Here is a 24304-nt window from a genome sequence, read left to right as displayed (position 1 = left end):
GCTGGAATTGTTAAGAAATTATGCAGAGAGGGATCTATCTGGTCCTGCTCATTGGATTGAGTCATATGGAACTTTTTGGGATGTTTACTGTGCATATTTGGAGAGTCAGTCCACAGGGGCAGGGTAGATTTCCCCATTGCTTGACTGGAAAAGTGCTATCAGAAAATTAGTTTCATGAGCTTAGTAATACTGGCTTGTGACTCTGACCTTCATTTCATTTGATGTGAAAGATGTAAATACTGGAAAAGAATAAAAAAAAAAAAAAAAAAGAAAAAGAAATGCAGACAGAGCAACTTATATGGGTTTTACCTACCTAAGCAAAAAGAGGAGAAATGTCCAGAGTTAAATACTGAAACCAGGAAGGTAGAAATGCTGCCGGTGTTGGGAATTTGAATGGACAAGGTCATGAGCAACCAGACTAAGCTTTGCCCCTGGCTTTGCTTCTATCTAAGGGTTTGGCTGTATGACTTCCAGAGGTGGCTTTCAACCACAAGGGTACCAAGACTCCATGAAAGCAGGTACCAGTACTGCTGAAAATCTCACCTGCAGTTTGATTTTGGAGTTCAGTAGGACCAAATGAAGAGACTGCAGTCACCCAAAGCTGCTGGCAGTCACTTGGCAGTGTGCAGAGCTGTGGTGTGCACTGAGACATGGAGCACTCGCTGCCACGAGCTGTGTGTGCAGTAACTGGGTTATCAACCAGAGCATCAATGCTCTAAAGATTGGCTGCAAAGAAGTGTCAATGCAATTATCTGTTTGTGACCCACCTGAGCTCTCTGCAAGAATCTACACTAAATACTCCTCATTTACTAGAATGCATATCATGATCCAATTCACATTTTCTTAGAGAGTTAGGATTGGAAGTGGCTTGTTTTACAATTGAATTGCAGCAGCCATTCAATAGAGGTAAAGGTTCATTAGTACTTTGCTAATTGGCATCGGTAAGTTTAAGGATCAAGAAAAGAGACTAGAAAGTAATGTATCTGAACTAGTTTCCTGACCTCATTCCTGATGCTAGAGAATGTTAGACTCTGAAAAGGGTGGCACCAAGTGAATAGTGTATAACCACTAGCTGTTAATTGCCAGAGGAGAAATGAGAGAGGTAGTGAATTTTGAAAGTTTTCAGCCTTGCCCTTAAGAAAAGTCAAATCCTGTTGCTGAGAAAGGCAATCTGATGAGTCTCTGTACTGCCATTAAGGAAAAGGAATTGATCAAAGGTTTTAAATAAGGTTTCTTAGGGGTTTGTTGCACTATGGGCAATCATAGCTAACACCTCTTCCTATCCAGTCTTGAAGGCTGGCTGTGTTCATGAAGACATTTATTTTTCAAAGGCAGATGTCAAATAGTTAAGCTAGTTAGTCTTTCTAGTGATTCTTGTGTTTAAATTTTTTAAAATTTCTTAGCTGCCAGTAAATTGAAAAGAAAAATAACACTGAAAATCCATATGCTTAAGCTATGTTTTCTTTGGTGGTCTCTGAAAGCCCTTGGAGCTGGGCTGGCTGAGCTGTTGGGCTGTGGAGGTCAGGTAGTTTGTGCCAGAAGCACAGCACAGTCCTATCTGTCTTCTTGTCAGGGATGGAAGTGGAATCTGGCACCACACAGTGTATGCTGCCAGGCAGACATTCCTCTCTCTCTGCAGCACACTGTTAGCTCTCTCTCATTTAAAGTGGATACTTGGCCCCTCCTCTTCCATCTAAAGAGGATTTGTTTGTTATGCAGAATAACATTGGCTTGAAAGAGTCTCTGGAGGTTATCAAGTCCAGCCCCTGCTTAAAGCAGAGCAGGCCTAGCTTTAAAATGAGGTCTGGTTCCTCAGGGTCTTGCTCAATGGAGCTAGAAAGTCTCCAAAAGATCTTCTGAGCCTGATGGAGGCACAAGGAAAAGAACAATATCCCACACAGAGTGGGCATTACCATAAACTGCCTCTGCCAAAAGTCTCATTCAGTCAAGTACTCACTTCTGAAGTATTTGGGAGAGAGAGCTGCTGGGAACAAGCTGTGGTGCACTCTAGTGGCTCCAAAGTGGGAGCAATTGTGTACAGTGCTGTGCAGCCGAGTTGCTGACGCTGGTTCTGGGGTCTGTGGGTAATGAGGATGAAAAAGAACTGAGTTGTATTTGAAGGCTGTGTGTGTGTGACTACAAAGTTTAACAATCTAGACACCCAGTGAAAGGCAACTTGGAATTCAGTGGCAATGTATCCCTCAAGGGAAAGGGGCACAGGGTATAGATGACCATAGAAAAACACTGAAAATAAAACCTGCAAAGGTCAGGAGGATGGGTCTAGTTGTGCTATGGAGGGAAAGTGTCACCAGTTGATAGTCTCTCTGGGTGTGCCTGGGTGGGGCACAGAGCTCAGGGGGTGAGTGACAGCCACCTGAGGTGGAGCTGAAGCAGAAGCATGGATTTCAGGAAAAATTTCTCTGGAAAGTTGTGTTGAACTGTATACCATGTAGCTAATCAAGAATGTCTTCCCCAACCGCTTTAGGCTATTGGCACTGTGAAGGTTGGACTGTGAGCTCCTGTCTCTGTTGTATTTCTTTCCATGTGAGACAGCTCTGATTCAAATAATTTAGATTTGTAAGAGCAGATCACTTTGCATTTTTGCAGACTCTTCTGGGCGCACAGTAGCCATATTAGCCAGTAAGCTATCTAGAAATAACAACACAAACCAAACTCTTCCATTATAAAGTACACTACTGCCATTAAAGTCTGGGGGGGTGGGATAGCCTGACTTTGCTGGTGCTCTGACTCCTATAGTTTACTCCGCAAGTTACTTTGCAGCAGGTGGAATTTGGGCAGTGTCAGGAAAAAATGGTAATTTGGAACTAGCAAATTTCAGCCTGTCCTTATGCTTGGAGCAAATGTTTGTCTTGCAAGCTTGTGCTTAGTTTAGTGAGCTCAGCAGTGTATAGGTATATGAGTATATAGGGAGTTTCAGTTAAAAATTATAGGTGTCTGCCTGTTTTAAAAACCTCTGGTCTGCAAAGTGCATAGGAATACCCTATCCCTATACTGGGATAGGGTACTGGGTTTAGAGAAAGTGCAACTCTTTTCTTCTTGCTGCTCTTGCTGAAAGCTCTTGTGCTGCCTGATAGCTGTGCAAATTTCAGCCCAAGTGAGACATTAACCTTGGACTATCCACTGTGTTCCTCAACAACACATCAACATCTTGACCCTCACTCATGGCAGAACTGCAGCCAGCAATTACCCAGCTAACACTCACCAGCAGCTTTAATAGTGCTTCTGACATGGAACGCTGGGTCTGTTAAGACCAGAAAACTTTCATATTTGGCTCATGGGTCCCATTATTTTCCAGGTGTTTTTCTCATTCCCATCATGCCCGAGCACAGGCAAACTTCCTGAACTTTATTCTGGGTCTGTGAGTTGAATGAAGCATAGCTGGTTCTTAGTTAGGGCCATGGGGAGAAAGTGTATGGAATAGCACTGATCACCATCTGTGCTTGTATGTAAAAATCCATTAGGGTTTAAAATGTCAACAATAAATTAGGCCAGGTGCTCCAACATAAAAGGTTTACTGCTGTTCTCCTGTGAGAAATCTAATTATGATGTTTTACTTGGTAAAATGGTAGATGCTCATATACAGTGTACTCTCAGCCTTCTTAGTAATGATTTCTTCCTTTTTCCACAGTTTATCACGGAAAGCTAATTTTCATCTATTTGTCTTACAAGTGCAACAGTTACTCATCTTGATATTTGCACTGTCTTGTCCCTGTAGTTTGAGATTTTCATGACTTTCCTGTCAGGTTTGCTGTAATCTCTTTTGTGATGGATAAATCGTCTTCACATGCTCTGTTCCCAAGCAACCCAGCTCCTCTGAGGCTGGGTTCCCCTGTATCCTCAGGGAATGGGTGTTCCCAGAGACACAGTTATCAGTCTATTTGCCTCCCTCGGTGCTGTGCAGGTGAGACAGGAGCTTGGCCATCATGTGAAGATGATCTCTTTTGCAGTGATGTGAGATGTTGCAGAAGATAACTGGATATTCTAAGCCAAGTGGGACATTACAAATACTCATTTGAAAGGGGTATTGCTGCATAACATGCAGCACATATTAGCAACTCTTGACAACAGAAAGAAAAGCCACAAGAAGGAGCTAAATGAACAGGTACAGCAGAAACTTCTGGTAGTGGTTTTATATTCGTGGAGATCTATGTAGATAAGTGATTGACTGCCTAACAAATAGAAAAAGATACAATAGGGCCAGAAAAAAACATATAATTTTGAGTTAACACTGCTTGATTCGGCATCATTTTAGCGGTATTACTGATCAAAAGCAAGAAAATAAAGTTTGGAAGCTTGAAGCCATCTTTAAGTGGTCTTGGAGATTTCATAAAATGCCAAATAATGTTGGAAGAACAAGAGTGCAAGTTTGGTGTGCTCATTTGGAACTGTTTGGCTAAAGAGAACCTGAAATGCCTGTGAGTCAATGGCGTAAGGCAGGAGCAGTGTCCTTGCACCTGAAGGCAGCACTGGTCTCACGGTGTGGTTACATGATGCGCTGTTTGGATCTGTACATTGCCAGATGGAGTTAAAGATGAGTTGTCTGCCTGAACACTAGACTGCCTAGTTGTCAACTTAGGCAAGCTGTGTATCTCATTCAATGTGATGAAGAGTTTTTGGAACAGAATCTTGTAGTAGAAAAGAAACTATGATGAGAGCTGTCAAGTCTTGCTGATTCACTCTATGACAGGCAGTTTGCAAATGGAAAGGGAGATGAGATATCCTTATGATTCTACTATGTTCTCCAGTTGAGCTGTGTGACTGAATTCTGAGCTGCTCGAGTCACAATTTGTTTTTAAAAATCAAGCATGGATGAGGGAGAGTGCTAGGGTCAAATAAAAGGCCATAGAAATTGTGTTAGGAAGGAAACTAAGTTTTCAAGCTTCAACAGAAGGTTTTTCTAGAGAAAATAACAAAAATAAAAAGAGGCCTTCAGATGATTGGTTGACATTAAAATACATTTTCTTGCTTTCTGAGTGCAATACAGAACTACTGAAGTATTAAATGCTAAAGTCACTGCAAGTCTGAGCGTGAGGGGAGACCTCTGCAGTGCTGTCACCTGTCACAGGCCATAGAGAACAAACGGCCACCTCTGACCAGCAGTAAGAAAGGAACCTCTGCAGAGATTTTGAAACACCACTGACTAAACCTCTGATCATATCTAGCTGAGCATGGAATTGTGCAGCAACCCCCAAACCTACAATGTTTAAACTGCACATGAAAATCCCTAAGGCATTTAGCACAAAACCAGCTCATTTATTCATTGCAGCAGCTGTCACACCAACTTGTACTTGGTGTGAGTTGCTTGGTTGTTTTGATATTGTTAATGTTTTATATTTGAGAGGTTGGTTGACATTAGCATAAAAGAAAGTTACTCACTTCAGTTTTTCTGAAGGATATAAATTATGTTTAGCTGCAATGAACTTTTTGAAGAACCTCGTGTCTTGATGTGAGTTTCTGAAAAATGCTGCATGGCTGATGGAAAGTTGAGTACAAAGGTGTAAGAGTAATATGGTAAATTGTTTTCTACATTTAAAAGAACCCAAACTTATGCCAAGGTGTTGCCTTTTCAAATAGAATATGTTTATATTCCTGCCCTGTTTTGCCGTTCATTTGTGGAACTCCCAGATGGAATGACAGTTGTGCATAAGTTTATAAGTTGAAACGTGCCCCTGCATCCCTCCAAACCACTGTTATTGCTTAGCTCATCATAAATGTAATTCATGCACCTATAATAGAGGGGCCTGATGTAGCTCTGCTTGAAGTGTGTAGGCTGAAAGCAGTGGCATATTGAAGGGTGAGTCAAACCAAACTGATCTTTTTGTGTGTTTAATACTGACATACCCTCCCCAGGCACTGGTGTCTGTGCTGTGCTGGAGTACTGCAAGTCAAGGAAGGAGAGACATGGTTTTCATTCAGAAGCTCTTTCATACTCTGTGTATAAAGGATAACATCTCAACCTCCAAGGGGGTTAATTGTTAGGACTATCCCAGCATATATCAAAGGTTAAATATCTGAATTAGTATCAAAAGTTGAATACTTTAATTTAGAAACTAATAGTTGGGAAATAAGGATAGAAAAAAAGCAGATGTCACATTTTATATGGGCAATGTTTCACATTAGATATCTACATCCACCTACGTTCTCCTCCAAATACATAAAGATGAAAAAAGATTGATTAGATGTTTTTCTGAGTAGAAGTCTAGCAGCACACTTTCATGCTAACTCTAAGTGCTGCTCCAAGACATTCCCAGAAAACTGTGAAATCTTGGAATATATTACTAAATCACAGTGGTTATGTTTACAGTGTAAATTCCAGTTAATTTGACATTATGCCCTTCTTGACAGTTGGCTGACAATAAAACTTACCTGCAATAACTTCTGGCAGTGGTGTTAGCTGACTGATACAGTGACCTTTTGGAACACTTGATCAAAGAAGTCCCATTAAGATTATTAGAAACAACCTTTGCAGCCCCAAACCAAAGCCACCAAAATGTAAAATTTGTTGTTTAAATGCGTGATCCTTGACTCACTTTGGTTTACAGTTTTTAACTTCCTGTGACATACAGAAACCTGTGCTCTGGTGACAGAATATACCCTTGACAGAAACGTATATGAAGAAAGATGGGGTTGCAAAATTGCAAACTAAACATGAATAAATTACCAACTAACTGAAAGTAATCAACTACCAATTTCTGCATCTAATTCACGAGAGTTTTAAAACTTCCTTAAACCTAATCATGCTTACCTGATTTCTTTTCCATACTTGCTCAGGACTATTAATATTAAATACTCTCAGCATCAATGGGAATTTAGATATGGAGCAGAAGCTAGGTCTCACTGGACTCAGTATCCAAATTTTTAACCAGTGTCTAATAGATTTTATTTCTATTTATTTTTTATGAAACTTTTTATTATTAATAGTGTTCTCAAAATAAGCTAATGAACTGTAATAGATTTGCATAATTATGAAGACTGATAATTTATTCATGGCCATGGCAGACAGAATGAAGGATTGGCATTAATTCTGCCAGCAGTTTGCTGAGAGTACACACCGCTCTGCACTCTGTTTTGGGGCTTTCAGTGGAACAAAAATAGAGGAAAATTCCACTCAGCAGAAGTGTCATATTTGAAATGTTTTGTAAAATAGTCCTGAAATAATTCTGAAATTGAAACTATGGACTTGATTTGAAAACTGTTGAAATGTAAGAAATGGCATATCCTGTCAGCAGGTGTGTTCTGGGTGCTGGTGACTGGGGCAGAAATAATTTTTTCACTACTGAAATTAACCAAATACTTTTTCACCTCATTCAGAGCAAACCTGTGTGTCTACAGCTCTACAGTGAGGATATGAAGGCAAATGCAGCACACAATGAGCAATATGTTATCTGAATTTGTACTAACTTTTATGTTCTTGCATCAGTTGATGGGTGGGACTGAATTTTACAGAGAGTCAGAACACATGGACATTTCAGGGGCCTTCAGAAACGGTGTGGATCTAGTGGCACTGAACTGAAAATAATAATGTTTTGCTCTTTTTTCCACCTTCCTTCTAAGCATTGGATAAACTTCAGTCTTCACATATTACCCCATATTATCAGAGGAAGGCAAACAGCTTATAGTGGTCAGTGCTCTCAGCCAATGCAGCCCCCACTGCTGAGTACAAATTTCCCTGTGCCCACTCCTCAGAAAACTTGGCCACGACTTGAAATTAAACATTATTATTTTCTAAAGAAGAGATATAAAGTCATGAATTCCCAGAAACTGTGTGCTCTAATAAATACATGAAATATTCCCTGTCCAGGGGGTTGACAGCTGAAATATGTAATCTGTGATGAGAGCTCATGTTTTGGGAGGACACATGTTCCCTGTCAGGTAATTTCACTTTGAGCTGTTGTTCAGTGAGACACATTTAGTGGTTGGAATGAATCTGAGTTACGGCCTGAAATTTGCTGTGTGTGAATATCTATGTGTGACCTTTTATCTCATACATCTTCTAGGGCAGCACTGGGAATAGGGAGAGGCTTGCTCTAAGACCTATTGCATTTCAGATTTACAGCGTGTGCAGTGCTGGGATTTGCTCAGCAATAAACAATTGGGCAAACTGAAACAAAGATGCTCAGTGTGCTGAGAAAACATAATGATAAAAAGTGTGCTGTATAGGGAACTTTCATCTTGATGATGGCTAGAAATGTGCAGGAGAAAGCAATTTCATCCTTTGTTTGAGAAAACGAAGGTGCAAATTTAGACTCTGAGACTGAACAGGATGACTTTCGAGTGGTTCAACTTGGGAATTATTTTCTAGATTGCACAAGAAAAAACAGTGGCAGTGACAACAGTAGTAGCTTTTTTTTGTTGTTGTGATTCTTGGTACCAATAAATCCTAAAGTATTACTAAAACTTTATTGGTTTTTTTTTGTTGTTTTGTGGGGTTTTTTTTTTTGTTTGGTTGTTTTTTTGCTTGTTTGTTTCTTTGTTTTTGTGTTGATTTTTTTCCCCCTTAACCAAGTAAGTAGTGACAGATAATATTCTGTGATCTTTGTGAAAAATCTGGATTTCATTTTATATATGACGTGTTCCAGATGATAACTGGAGACTGGATTAATTGTCATTCTAATCTGTCCCTAAATATAGAAGCAAGTTACATTCTTTGATAAATTCACGTTTTCCAGATACAAGTGGTATAAGCCACAGCTACAGTTTTGCCTTCAAGTCAAATGAAACAGTCATTCTTTTTTTTTTTTTTTTTTTTAATTGCTTCAAGGTCTGCCTGAAAAGAAATCTTTCAGTTACAAAAGAAAATAACATTTTGACCTAATTCTCCTCCCCCTTCAATTGTTCAATTGTCAGCATTTGTGCATCTCCAGATAGGTGCTGCACAGACTTTCAGAACTCCAGAAGCAGAATAACCTGCAGAGACTAAAGTGAAGCTGGGAATATTAGTGGGTTTTCTTCTCCTCTTCACAGGAGTCCCTCCTCTCAGAGTTATGCTGGTTATTAGATGAGGTTGTTCAAGGGCCTTGAACATGTAAAGTTTCAGTTGTTTTGTTTAATAATACCGTGGCACACTGGTTCATTTTTCTTGCTACATAATAAAAAGATTAAGCTGATCAGAGTAATATTAGATAAGAAGACCTTGTGAGCTGCTGGACCAAAGTGGCTGCAGTCCTGCTGCTCTAACACAGGATGTGTGTGTCTGAGTAGTGAATTGGAGAGAAATGTGTCCTGGTTCTGACTGGGACAGAGTTAATTTTCTTCCTAGTAGCTGGTAGAGTTCTGGGTAGGCACAGGAAGCTTCCTGTGTTGAGTCATTTCCAGGAGCACCCAGAAAAGGTAAGTAGCTGGATATGGTCAGTGTTGAAAGTGAAGCAAGAGTTCATACAGCAATGTTCATATGTTGGAGGCAGGACCTCTACACCAAAATGAGAAGACAGCTCAAATTTGGAAAGGTTTAGATAATATCTTTTTTTTAATTATAAAATACACTTCATTATCAATATTAAGAGAGAGGGTTATCTTTTAAGTTCATGTCACATGGTAAAAGGTTACTGGCTCTAAACCTGTCAAGAACAGTTCACTCTCTACAGGGTAGTATAGGTCCAATGTTCTTAAAAATGTGACAGCAAGCTGGCCCAGAACTGAATTGTGAAGACTTATCAGTTTAAGGCCAAAAAAGTAAATTACAGGATAGTTGCCTTTCTACCTTTTTGAAGAAATCTGCCTCTCTTTCTCTGGATTTATTTTAATTTATTTTCTTTGTGGACAGCTAGCGAATTTACTCATCCCTTCTATTCCAGTTCCTGCTTTCTTCCTCAAATGTTCCTGTGAAATTAACAGACAAATGAATCAAGAGAAGTCTTTAAATTAGATTCTTCTACACTTGGAGGAAGCAGCAACTGTGTAGTCCATCATGATACTGATTTTTGTTTGTAGATTAGCTCTTAACCAAAATATCTTCTTGGTTTAAGCTGTCTTCCTGTTCCATCCACAGGGAAGTAATTTAACAGCAGAAAAACCTGATATAAAGAAAATTAGAAAGGTTTTCAAAAGGGCTGAAGCTGCTATGCTTTTGATTAAATTTCCTTTATGTTTTCACAGTTTGGGGGAAATTTGAGGTTTGATACTTAGGAAAACAAGGGTTTGTTTTGTCCAGCAAATGATGGATGCTAACTAAAGTTTTTGTTATAGACTTGAGGATTAAAGAATGAACTATCAGTAACCCCAGGCTTGGTTTGTGTGAAGTTGGTTAGCAGACCCTGTCTGCTAAGCATGGCAGTATGTCCAGATGTTATCACTGCTCTGTGAACTATTAGGATTTGCTTAATGACATCAATTAATCACATTAGTGCTTTAATGCCCTTGAATGACATCTTTCAACTTGCAGATACTTTGTGTTACAGATTTTGTTGAAGTAGGAAATATTTTTATGATATTTTCTCTTTAGCTACCCTTTTAACCTTCTCAAGCAATTTAGAGTACATATCTTGTGATAACTCAATTTCCTGTCGTAATTGCACATCATTACTTCCCGAGATGGGGTAAGCATACTGAAAATACCAATTTTCCACTTCAGTATCCTGTCTGGAGAGGAATGGGGCTTTGAGGGGTGGGCTTTGAAAGAGCTCTAAACAAACAAGGGAGTCACAGGAGAAGCATAGTAAAATGTATTCCTAGTTTTTCAACTTCCCTTTCCAGAACGAGTTGCTTAGGGGTGCCTTGTGAAATATTTTTGAGTTTTAGAAAGGTGTTAGTTTGACAATCCAGAAATTTTAGGGCCCTTTTGGGTGCAATAAATGTGCTTTATGCTTGCCCTCTGGCAATCACTTTAAAGCTACAAGGAGGTATCCAATGGATGATAATTTTGCTGACACACAGGTAAAGATCAATACTGGTGAACTATCAAGTTTAAGCTAATTTTACAGAAGTCCTCAAATATGGGAAACACACCTGTCAGATACAGTCAAGCTGAACAGAGGTTTTCATGGTGAAATGGCTGAATATGATGTACTCAGTTGCCATCTCTCCCCACGTAGTGCTGATTTTATCTCCTTGCTGAAAATGGTCATAATAAGTCAAATTCCCCCATTTGAATTTGATGGTTATTTGAAACACTTTATCATATTCCTTATAAGGGAAGTCCCAAGATTATTCACTAATTCTTCTTTTACTTCCTGCTTTTCCTTCTTCCTAAGTGAAGACAGTATTGTTACTTCTGGTTCTTCTGTGCAGTTTTTCAGCACTGTTTTTTTTGTTGCCCATTTTGTCTGTTGTAGTCAGCTCTTGCCCTTAGTACCCTGTGGGGCCCTATATTTGCAGTGCTTCACTATGGCAGGAATTTTTTTGTTTGGTTTGGTTTCTGGTTTTTTTCCTCCCTTTCTTTCAACATGCACTCATAGTCAAACTTTTGTTCATAGTGTTGGCTTTTGAGCATGTTGCCTCAATAGAAAAATACCAGAAGGCAGAAAATGGAGGTGATTCTTTGGGAAAAAAATATTCAGAAGGATAAGAGTTAGGCTTCTTCAAACCCTCTCCTGGATGGCTGTTTACTAGGAAAATGTGGGCTGCAGGATTGTTTGTGCATCCTACACTAAACTGTGTAATTTGTCCTGTACTTTATGCTGCATGAAGAGTCAATGTCTACTAAAAGGCTCTTGGAAATCCTATTGTAAAGAGAAAATGTGTATTCTCTGAGCAAATAGGAGTAATCATGTAATATCCGAGCTTATGTTTCTTTCCATTTTTGCTGTTCTAAAAATATTCATGGAGGCTGTACAGACAAGGGGGGTAAATAGATAAATCTAAGTGGATCAAGTCTAACTGTGATCAGGTGATTGCAGTGCCTGGATAATATCCTCTGGCAAAGGAAATTAATTTTTATTGATATTTACACATGATCTCAGTACAAAAACCTTTGCCATAATTTCAGGTGCCTGCTGTAAATTGATGGTACACTAAAACAAAATGTATTTAGAAAAAAATGTATGTGACAAAAGCCCAGAGTAAACATTTAGTAAAATGAAACTATTTGCAGTTTGAGCTGGGAGTTTTAACAGCTGAATGTGTGAGTTTGTCTGTAAGGGTTGTAGCAGCTGCCAGGTGCCCAGCCAAGAGTCTCAACATTTCAAGATTAACATACACTGAGCAAGTCTGTGCTCTAATGGCCTCGGAGGATGAGCATTTTGGTATGGGCTTCAATCCTTTGAGAAAAAGTGAGATTTGGATGAGACTCTTCTATCTTTAAGTGTAGTTATCTACATTTAATCTCAGCGTCTTCCTTCCCTTTATAAATCATAGACAGGTCTCCTTTCATCTCATCTGAAAACTGACATCTAAAACAGCTGAGGTGAGTAGAGGCTCCTGTTCATGGACTTCAAAAGGAACCAAGATGACCAGCTTGCTTGAAGCTGTCCAAGTGTATGGCAGAAGACTGTGCCAAGAGTCTAAAATAAAAAGGGGTTAATGAAATTGAAATTAAATAACTTAAACTCAGTAGCTCAGTATCTGGGAATTCAGGTCCATTTGTTATCATAATTAATCATGGCACTAAATGCAACTGTGTGGTTGTTGGAGAGCTGAAGGGAAGGGACCCAAGTCTGTGATAATAGAAGACAGGATTGCCTTCTGTTCTCATACAGATATGTGTATCTGTTCTGTGTCCACAAGGTAAAAAATTAAGTAAAATGGGGAGGAAAGGCTGGCTTTCCAGATCTTCTGGTTACTTCTAAGGAAACTGTTGAGATTGAAATTATTTGGAAGGGGGCAAAATGCATGATACATCTGCCACTGGTTCATGTTCTAGAACATCTTCTAAGTAAAGTTTTATTTCAGATGATGAAGATGTAGCTTAGAGTAATTTTTGCTTTGAAATAACTTATGCAATAACTTATCCCAGCAGTTATTGTAAAGAAGTAAAAAATCTCTGTAAATGTGGCACAAGCCAACAGAATGGGATATTTTCATTATAGATAATTTGGGTTATTTATGTCCCCCCGAATGAAACACACTGTTATTAAATAACTCTACATTAATTCAATTGGTAAAATTCCCACTGAATCAAGGTTCACTGTGTTCAAACGATTCCAGACAAGCAGGGAGGACACACTGGCTGTGAAGTCTGGTCTGGAATTGCTTCACCTTATGGCTTGGATAATGAGGTATTGATTTTCACAGGGCAGGTCATGTTCCAGAAAAAATGAGAAACTCAGTTGCAATTATGAAAGTAATTTACAATTAAAAGTGGAGAAAGGTTTTCTTTCTGGATAGCAGATGATATATTTTAGCCAAGTCTTTTTCACAGTTGTCAGGATTTGATACAAAGAAAAATAAAACTGAAAACAAAAAGTCACTATCAAATATATATGCTCCTATTTTCATAAGTGGTACTTGAAAGATGTCTTCTAACTATTTTGCAGGAAAGATAAATGGAGTCTGTTAAATACTTAATGTCTCACAGCTCCAGCTGTAAGTCACAGGGACTTTGTACAAAATCCTAGCAATGCTCTCTGGTTTCAGCAGCTCTGAGCAATCTTTTCAGCTGACCTACAATGGCAGAAACAGCAGAAAACATAACCTTTGAAATGCTCTTTTCTTATTACAAGCATAACATTATTCATTCCTAAACTCAGTTGTCTACTCTCACTAAAATCAAACTCTCTTTCCTTAGGCATGGACCTCTGAGAGCCTTTCCTGGGATTTGATGGATGAGGGCAGAGAGCCTGCAGGAGAGCTGTGAGGCTCCAGGCTGAGGGAGTGTAGGATCCCACTGTACTGGGGCTCCAGGGGTGGGATTACTTCTCTCCACATTAGCTGGTGTCGAGCCATTGCTTTGCATTTGTGATGCAAACAATGCCAGCAACAAGGGTTTAGCATTGCTGCAGAGTGGTTCCACAGTGGTGCACCTTTGTTTCCTTTCTGCCCTCCCCAGGGAATTATAGAATGGCCTGGGTAAGAGGACCTTAAAAACCATCCAGTTCCACCGCCTGCCTGGGGCTGGGATAGCTTCACTATCCCAGTTTGCTCAAAGACCCATCCATCCTGGTCTTGACTATTTCCAGGGATGGGACATCCATAGCTTCTCTGAGCAACCTGTGCCAGGGCCTCCCCACCCTCACAGTTGAGAATTTCTTCCTGACATCCAATCTAAACCTAATTTCTTTCAATTAAAAGCCATTACCTTTGTCCTATCATTATAAGCTCTTGTCAAAAGTCCCTCTCCAGCTTTCTTGTAGGCCCTCCCTTGAAATGTGGTGTCTTCCCCTTCTGTGCTATGCAAAACACAGCTTTAAGAGACTCATCTCCTATTTTTGTCTTCCCCTTCTTGTCTTTCCCCTGACTTTTGCCTCCCAGTAGCCAGCACTCCGTGCTGGAGCTTTTCTGGTATCTGGATGGATCCTGGCAGAGGGCACTCAGAGACTGCAGGTGGGCAGGCACTGCTACAAGTGGTTCTTTGATCATGTGCTGCTCCTAGAGAACTTGCATCTGTTTCTACCTGGGGTTTAAGTTTAACTTAATTTTTAAATTTTTGTTTTTTTTAGTAAGAGATTGATTAGCAGCCTAATCTGTAAGCTTCCTGTGGGAAAATATCCTCTACAGACCTATTTGAAGTAATTTTATTATAAGATTTTTTAACAGCTAGGAAGATTAATTGCTCAGGAAAAGTGCTTAGGTAAATAACAAAGATGATATTTTCAGTGTTTTCTGGGTCCTTCAGGACCTCCTTTTAATTTTTTTCTCCAAAGACATTATCTTTTTTTTTCCTATTCCCTTGAGAACACTTGTCAGAGGGCAAGAATGCTATTTAGGAATGTTCAAGTGTTCTTTACAGCAGAATGACTGTATAAAGTACGGAAGTATTAGAGACTATTTCATTGTTCTACATATAGAAAATTTTTACCTCTAGAGTGATAAAAAGTTATGTCTCCGTTTCTCTTAGTAGGAGCCCTGCTTTGTCATCTCCTCTGGTTTTATTCTGTTTACAGCATGCTCTTCTGTTTGAATGCTTGTAAGTTGCCCTAAAACTTTCAGTATCTGCAGACCAATAAAAAAAATTGAAATGTGATTATGAAAGCATTGTATTGAAAGAAAGTAATGAAATGAAGATGGAAAACGCCATTATAAATAATGTATTTTAATAAATTACTCTACACTGTAGAATTTCAATTACAGAAAAAACTTGCTTTACACAAGTAATTACTAAAGAAATTGCTGTAGGAACACATTCATTCATTGAATTACAGGACATAAATTCTTCCTCTGATTGCATCTTCCGTTGTGAGGGGAGCAATCACAGCAAACACCAAGCTCTAATAACACCCTCTCTTTAGGAATTAGAACTTACTGATGGATGGGAATATGGAAAGGCTAATGAAAGGTTGCTACTTCCTGTGCACAAAGGGAGTGAATGGAACTAGTCAGACACAAAGCAAGAGTTTTGCTCACTGGCAGGTAATTCAGCAGCTCTGGGCCCTGCAGTTCAGCAGGTGCTGGGGCTCAGTGGTCTGTAGGACATTTGAGTGTGCTGTGCTCATCCATGCAGTTTCCTGGGGTGCATTTCATGTGCACAGAGGGGTTACACCCCGGGAGAAGAGAGCAGAACACCCCTGGGGTGTGACAGGGAATGCTGTTTGTTGGGGTGTCTTTTACATGAGTTGGGCTGAGAATTTGGTGGCTTTAGAGTCCATATCGGAGAAGGGGGAATGTCAGAGATGTTTGTCATAGTTCAAACAAGGTGTTTCAGTACCTTGAGGGTCTGTAGCATCACCTCTCCATCTCCTATCCATCCCTGGTGCTGTCTGTGGGGACAGGTGGATCTTCCCCACCTGTGGTGGGGACTTTGGAGCTGTGCCATTCCAGGATAGGAAAAGACACACTGGACTATTCACAGAAGTGGCTATAACACAACCCAAGGCATCTTCATGATTCGGGGTTCAGTGTCCAGCTGGCCTGAGCGGAAAAGGTCTCTGGCAGTGGTTTTCAAAAGGGGGTAAGAAAATGGAAAGTGTCTGGAGCAGAGCTGTGACAGAAATTTCCAGCAGAGATCTGTTTTTCTGATTACTGAATGGTGGAATAAAAAAAGCTGGTGGTGGGGGAAAAAGTAATTAAGGAATTTAATGTAATCACTAAAAATTAACATATTAAATGGGAAAAAAACATGCAGTTTATGCAATATGATGTTCTATGTTTAAGATTAGCAAAAACTAGAAGTATAGCCTCATTCTTTTAGTGTTTCCTTAGGTGACACATGGACCCAATCCTGTTTCTATTTGTTCATACTTGAGAGCTGTCTATTGATTCTAAAGTGTTTGTTTACATCTTAGACGACAGACAACCAACCAACAATGATTCTGTATTCTCAAGTCAGTATTTTGCAGGGTATTTTCTTTTTAACTCGGTAAATGACCTTTCCTTTTGTTGTGCAACTGGACACCTTTCTCTCCCCCAGTGTTTGTATGGATTGAGTTTAGAAGTATTGATGTGCTTTTAACTTCTGTCAAAGAAAGGGAACTTGTTCATTTTTTGCCCCCTGGATTTTCTGTCAAAGTCATCTTTTTCCCCCACCTCCACCAGTAACTTTTTTTAATGCTGCCTTATTCTGTTCTTATTGTGCTGTGAGTTCAAGAATGTTCTTGTAGAAAATGGTTACTTTTTTCATCCTAATGTCACCAGTGAGTCACTCCAACACACATTCTTGTTACAGGATTACTTGAGATTTCTTTTTTCATTTAGTAAAAAACATCTGAGTTTTCTTTGAATTTTCTGTGCAAAGACAATCTATAAAGGTCTTCAGCCGACACTGTACAAAGAAAAATGTGTCTATGGGGATACAGATTCTTCCTGTTGCTGGTATTGCTGTAGGGTTTTGATCAACTGTTTATAGAGGAAATGAGAAGTTCTTTTGCTTTCATCTGGAAAATGACTTATACATTTATCAGCTTATCTTCCTGAAATAATGTGTATGGTAGAGATACAAATATTTTCAAAAGGATATTCAATCTATTAATTTAGAACAACAGATAGAGGAATAAAACATTTTCTGCTATAGTCTTTCTGAAGTAATTTCAGACCTCACAAAAAATTTGAACTTCAGAACTGCACCGATATTCTTGCTAAATCACATTTACACAGGTATTTGCTTGATGCTATTATTTTCCATAAAGATATAATGAGGTACTAATGTAAAAATCCATTAATAGAAGGAAGCACAAGATGTTTAAACATCTTAAAGAGCAAAAAAACCTGTTCTGGGATTAGTCTGTACAGCTTGCCTAAAGTTCTGGGCTGGATCACAACTTTAAGGAAAGGGCATTGATCTGTTATTACAACCTCTGTGTTTTATGCTGTGCACAAATTGTCTCTGAGACCCACTTAGATATGGAACACAGAGCACAAAGTTGGCAAACACTTCACCAGCCTGGCATTGCTTCCATAAGTGAGCAAACCAGTTGTTAATTCTGGGAGTGCTCTGACACCAAGAAGTTAATGCACTGTAGGGTGCACTATAAATTTCCATCACTATGGCTGTTTTGCACTAAGTGTCTGGATGGACACACACGGATTTGCATGGACAGCTGATGGGAAGTAAATTGGGTGTGGATTCACAACACAGCATTTGAAAGCAACTCATGTAGCAATAAAGCAAGGCTGTTTTCAGGTTGCCTTTCCTGCTTTCATCTGCTCCAGGGGGGCTACTAAGTGCAGGTGCTGCAAACTGCAAACTCCCCAGCTCTGTATGGGATGGTTTAAGCTGCTGTGCTGCTCTGTCTGGGGGTGTGCATGGCAGGAGCTCTCCAGTTGCAGGGATGGCAGTGCCTGTGCCTGTGGCCAGGGACTGCTTCTATCAGCATAGCAAGGCTTGACCTTTCAAGGTCTATGAACACTTAAGTGAGTGAGCTCTATTTCTAAAACAATAAATTCAAAATTCCACAAAAATCTGAGTCCTCAGTCTGTTAGAATAAGCAGATCACAATTTTCAAAGTAAAATAGTTTTCCTTACCTACATATTTTTTGTGAAATTCTACGTACTTTAATGTTGTCAACAATGCTTTAGAAAATATTGATAAATAATATCAAAATACATGACTGACTGCTGCACTTCCATAAAAAATGTTCTGATTTTTTTACTGAACTGAATTTTTATCAATTGAACCCCAGACTCCAGGTTTATATGAAATTATTTCAAATGTCATGATGAGTATGGCATATTTTTAGGGCATGTAGTAGAAATTCCCCCATCCCTGTTTTGACCAGAAGCTTGGTTTTCCTGTATCATTCTATCCTTGTCTGTCAAACTCATTATTTACATTGTGTGCAGAAAGACTTATAAGTTCTGCCAATTTTGAACAAATGGGAAATATTTGTGACTCCAGACCTGAGAAATCTTTGGGAATACTCTGCAGTCATTATGCTTATTAAAGTTGCTATTAATGTGGTAAAATAGATATTAATTGGATAAAGCAAAGTCAAACTTGGCATAAAATTTGAGTGTTTGGTAGTGCACTGTAGCGGATTGAGTTGGATTAGTCCCCAGGCATTCTCCAGCTGGAACACAACAACACTCAGACTTCTCTGTTGAACTTCCTGATCTCTTAAAATGCAAAAGTGAAAACTTCATCCTTGCCAGCTGGGAGGTGCCATTGGTTCTTTTTTATTTATTCCTGAAAATATGAACAGAGATGACTGATTTAAAAACAGACTGGTAGAGAGTAGATAATGTAAGGGGGAAATGGTCCTTTTTTCTTGTCCAGTCCTCTCCAGCATCCTCTGGAATATGGATGAAATCTCCATGAAATCAATTAAAGTAGTGACAGTGTTATGTAGATGTAGCCTTAAAAATGCTATTTGATAGTCATAGACTGAAATGAGCAATTTCAAGGCAATTTTTCTTTGCTTTGAATGGCTTAAACTCAGGGGTGAATCTTGACAGAGTTTCCAATTTGCAGATGTATGTGGTCATTAGAGAGCTGAAGGTGCTTCTTGCCCTGCCTGCTGCTGCCCTGCCCAGTTCAGTTCCCCCTGAGCTGCTGTGGCACACTGGTTCTAGCAGGCCTGTTCAAGCCTGTGCTACCAGAACCAGCCAGGGTCGGTTTTCATGCTGTTAGTGATGCCTTTCAGTTCTAACAAAAAAACCTGAAGATAAAAACAGAATTTTGAAAATAAATTATCTTTGTAAATGGCCCTTTTCTAATAACAGAAAACAAAATGAAAAAATAATAATGGCAAATCTCATGTTTGCTCACAGGCCTCTTTACTCCTCCCTGTTAAAGCTTTGGCTTTTGGGAGCAGGGGTTCCTTGTCTTGTTTTCAACATTCCATGTTTGATTACTTCAAATTCAAATTGGCATTGACTATTACACTGACCTGATCAATTTATAGGGCAAAACTAATTCTAATTCTGAATCTCTATAGCAAGGGTTGAACTGGTTTGAAATCAAAGGTGATACAAATTGCTGTGTTTAAGTGCAGCACAGGCTCATTCCACAGGTCAAGTTCAAAAGCTGTACCACAAACTGAACACCTTCCCAGGATTTGTGCCTGGGAGGTGGTACCTGACCCCAGGATGGTCAGGCCCTGCCTACAGCACATGCCTGGGGACTGCTGGGATGATGCAGTGGGAGGGAGAAGAGCTGAAATCCATATAGCATATAAAATTCTCATTGAAAATTCAGTTGTTTGAGCATCCAATTCATTTGATCTCACATCAGACACCCTCTTGATTTTTTTTTTTTTTCTTTTGAGGAAAAGGCATGTAATAATTTCTGATTTTTTTCCTCTGTGAGTAAAATTTCAATATCAAAATGCCAAATGTTGCAGAGCACTCAAGGGCCTGGGAGGCAAACAGACATTAAAGTACCAGTGGGATGCAGCAGAGCTGTCCCTCAGTGCCTATCCCAGTGCCCCTGGCTCTTCATTCCAGTGGACCTGTGAGTGTGCAGAGGTGCAGATGTGTCAGGATGCCCATTACTTCTGAGGCAGGTGGCGACTGCTCTCCCTAGGGTGCTTCCATGGAGCTGTCAGAGATGGCCTGGATGTGCCACTGACTCCACTGGAGCAGTGATACAGTAAAAATCCCAAAGTCACTTAAGTCAGTAGGAAAACACACAGAAATATATCTGTGAGACTGTGCTGAAGAGGGAAGTGTCAAGCAGTTCATTTCATGTTCTGGAAATAGAGTGACTGGGAAAAAGGAAAGGGAGTTGGGAGAAAACCATGTATCCTCAGAGAGCTTTTTTGTAAGAAGGTAGAATCCAGGAAAATGAGCCAGAAGAGAGGCAAGCTGTGTTTTTACAGGCCTGTAAACTTTGGATGGCACCTCTGGTGTAATCTTAAATAGGCTTTTGGTTTCCTTTTTGTCTCTGTACTCCAAAAGCCAGTTCTATTTGTTTATTCTGCAGGTTAGGTATCTTTTACTGACTGTCTCATGTCTCTGCTTCTGTTCCACAAGATACTGAACATCTGTAGGATTCTGATGATATTACATTTTTACTGATTTGAAAATGAATTGAGAACTAAAGATCTCATTTCTCCATCTCTTACCAAGTGTTGCTTGAGATACCAGTGTGGTTTTCTTGCCACCCAAGTGATCATTAAACAGTGAGTTTCTCTCGTTCTGAAACCCAGATGATTGTGTATGATTTACTCATTTGTGTTTTAAAAAGTGCTTCAGTCTTTTTGTTTACAGGCCTTTGAAAAAGCAGTGAAACACACTGTGATGCCTTTATCAGATTCTTTTCTAATTAAGAGTAGCAGAAGAAACAAACAAATGAAAAAAAAAGATTATGTAAGTGGAAGTCAGCAAATAAAGAACTTCAAGTGTGACATGAGACCAAAGCTTGCATAATATTAATGGATAAATTTTAAAAGTTGTTTTATAAGTGCATGGTTTTTTTTGATTCTCAAGGGGAAAAAATGTTTGTCTATAGCTGGTTGTTTCCACCAGAATGTTAACACTGCCATCCTGGAATAGGTATGTGGTATCATACAGACCCGTGGGTTTATGTTTAAGAGTATTAAATTCTAAATACAGCAGAACAAAGCCAGCTATTTGTATTCTTAGCTTTCCTTATTCAGTTATAGATACTCTTTTCCTTTTCAGAAAATCAAATCTGTAAACATTTGCTTGGTACTTCCCCTGGCAGGTGTGAGTGGCACAGAGAAATAAGGGTTAAACCAACCCCAGAGCTCAATGATGAGCCCAAGTGGGCTGTAACGAAGACCATGATTTGACAATTCTAAAAGAATCTCATTGGTGCCTTTTTTTTCTCTAAAATAGAAGTGAGATGATAATGATGGCTGATTTCTAGTCTCTTGATGCTGATGGAGGATATGAGTTAAATTGGATCTAGTAATAAAATGAACCCCTAGAAGAAAATTATAATCAGACTCCTAAGTGGTTATAATGCTGAGGACTGTAGTAAAAGCTATTCAAATAACATCCAGATGTAGGCACTGTGAACTCCTTAATCAAATCCAAGATGGGCCATTCCTGATTTTCTCACATATTTTCCTTCTGCCTACACCTGTAGTTTTCTTGCAGAAAGAATGTGCCCTAGCCATCTTATGTTTATTTAATTAAGACATTTGTGAATTAAAAATTAAAAAATATTTTAAAATATATTTTTAAATACACCTACATGTAAAGTGAAAGCTGTCAGTGACAGAAAGTTGAATGTTGGAAGTAGAAAGGAGAGTATCCCTTATCTAAGGTGACAGAGCCCAGCAAAGCCTTATCCAGCTCCTTGGCTTTGGGGCCGTGTCAGAGCCCAAGGGAGGAGTGGCAGTGAGGGTTGGGATGCGCTGATGGGATGAGACCAGTGGGGGATTCCAGGGCTGCAGCACTGTGACAGAAACATCCATTAAATGTAGATGTTTTCTACTTTGCTGCTTCAGTTATGCACTAAAGGAAGGAGAGAGCTGTGGAGATCAGACGATGAAACCATTGCTGATACATCAAATTAGTGAAAACCTAAAGCCACTGTAGAAATTAGGAGGATTAAACACATTGTTTGCTCTTGTTCATGGCAATTAACCATGGAAAAGCAAAGGAATTACTAGCTGAATTCTTTCTGAACCTCCTCATGGTGCCAAGCACAAGGACGTTCTCTGTGCTAAACTTGTATTATTGGGAGGAGGAAGGGCTGAGAGGAAGCAAAGTGCCCGAGGGTCCCAGGGTACAATGGGTTGCCATGGCCAAACCATGTGAGTGGAGTATCAGGTGCTCCAGCAGTGACCCAGGGATGCTGAGTGGAACTGCTCTTCCATTTAGGGAATTCAGTACTGGCGGTGATATTTCTTGATCCAAGTGAATAATCTAGTTGAAATTAAACCTAATGTTTGAAAATAAATACAATTAAATGTCTTCTGAAGCATCATTTGGCAAGGTTTTCCTCCAGGAGGATGCTTGTTTCTAGCAGGGAATACTTGCTTCTCACAAACTTAAAATTTCAGTTCCAGTGCATAAAAGATTTATTGAATGAGATTATGATGGGAAGACATAAAGTAGAGCTCAAGGACCAGAGATAAATTGGAGAGAGGATACTAATTGCCAGAACACGGAATGCTCTTAAGAGGAATACGCAGTATAAAGTGAAAGTCAAAATTAGCAAGCTTAACGCAGAGATGTATTTATTCTGAGAACTAAATTTATTCTCTTTTACATTGTATTGGAGGGTTTGACAAGTAAATTATTTGGTAGCAACATCTCTCATGAAAGAACCATAACTCATTTCAGAAGTAATAGCTTTTATTATTATCATTGATTCAGGAAATTGAAATAAATATCTTTGCTTATTATAATTTAATGTAGATAACTTTCAAGAATGCTGAAAGTTCCTTACTATTTCATGCCCAAAATGAAGTAGTTCTGTCTCTTCAGGAAAAAAAAAAAAAGAAAAATTAATCTGTGAGGGCTGACAAACAGGCAGGAACTGGTGTGTTATTTTCAGAGCAAGGGAGAAAGTCATCTGAGACTTTGAGTCTGATAGGCAGAGTTCACGTGTATAACCAGTAGCAGTGGCTGCAGTCATGGGCAGAGGGGCAGAAGGCTCAGGACAGCAACAGCTGGCAAGTATTTCGTGTAAATCAGAAGACAATTTTTATTTTTTTCTTTAAAAAAGTCCTTTCAAAGAGGCTTTCCTGAGGTGTCAGTTATGTAAAGAAGTTGTACATTTTTCTGTGAAATCTGGTTTATCGCTTCTCTTATTCATGTTTTCCATTTACTTGTAATTAAGAAGGGACACAACCAGAGGCAATGGCCTCGTGTTGCACTAAGGGAAGTTTAGGTTGGATATGAGGGAAATTTCTTCACTGGAATTTTCACACATTGGAATAGGCCCAGGTGGGAGGTGGAGTTATCTTCCCTGGAAGTTTTCAAAAATGTGGAGATATGGCACTAGAAGCTGTGGTGGGCTTGGCAGTGCTGAGTTTGCAGTTGGACTCGATGACCTTGGAGGGCTTTTCACCCTAAATGGTTGGGTAACCCTGTGGTACTCTTAAGTTTTCCAGGTGTTTCAGTAAACACACAATACAGTAGCTGCAAGCAGCCTGCTTTTATTTCTGCAGCTTTTTCCATGAAAATAGACTGCAGATGATAACTTGTTTACAACAATTAATATTTCCATGTATGTGTATTCTTGCTGGGAGCCATAATTCTTCTACAATAACATCTATTTTTAAATGGTAATGTGCATGTTTATTTCTTGTGTTGTTTAATAATTTCTTTAGTACTGACCTGTCATGCTTGTACAAGGTTTTTTTATCTTGAAAATGTGTATTACATTGAAAAGGTTAATTAAAGAGGTTTAAGTAAAAAGAACTACTTATGTTTCCATGAGAGCTTTTGAAAAGGGTGTTAGAGTGATTTAGCTTTTTTGCCAGTTCATCTCTAAATTACTGTTTGCAGAGGTAAAGCAAACTCAAAGAACTTCAGGCTACAGGTTTTTTACCCTTAAAGAGCATAATCCCCCCAGCTGTGTTTTCTCTTTATTAGCTTTGTGCACAGTTATGCTGGACAGAACCATGAAAAAAAGCTATGCCTATGTTTTTCTTACTTATCTTTATAGCAGAAATGGTAAGTTAGAAAGTTATTTGTAGGAGTTTTTCCTTGATCTTTTCTTCATTTTCTCAAGAATAAATTTAGAATTTATAAAAAGGAGAAAGGCTTTCACTTACAAACTGGAAGTGACTATTCCGTCTTAATCTACAGTGAAATAGAAATATGTTTAGATCCAAAAGTTTTAAGGTGGGGGGAAAAATGAGATATGTGTTTGAATTTCATGCTTGGGAGATTGTG

This window comes from Taeniopygia guttata, chromosome 14 (genome assembly GCF_048771995.1).
Source record: "Taeniopygia guttata chromosome 14, bTaeGut7.mat, whole genome shotgun sequence".
Lineage (NCBI taxonomy): Eukaryota > Metazoa > Chordata > Aves > Passeriformes > Estrildidae > Taeniopygia > Taeniopygia guttata.
The sequence above is the reverse complement of the archived record's forward strand: the minus strand, read 5'-3'. Positions refer to the sequence as shown.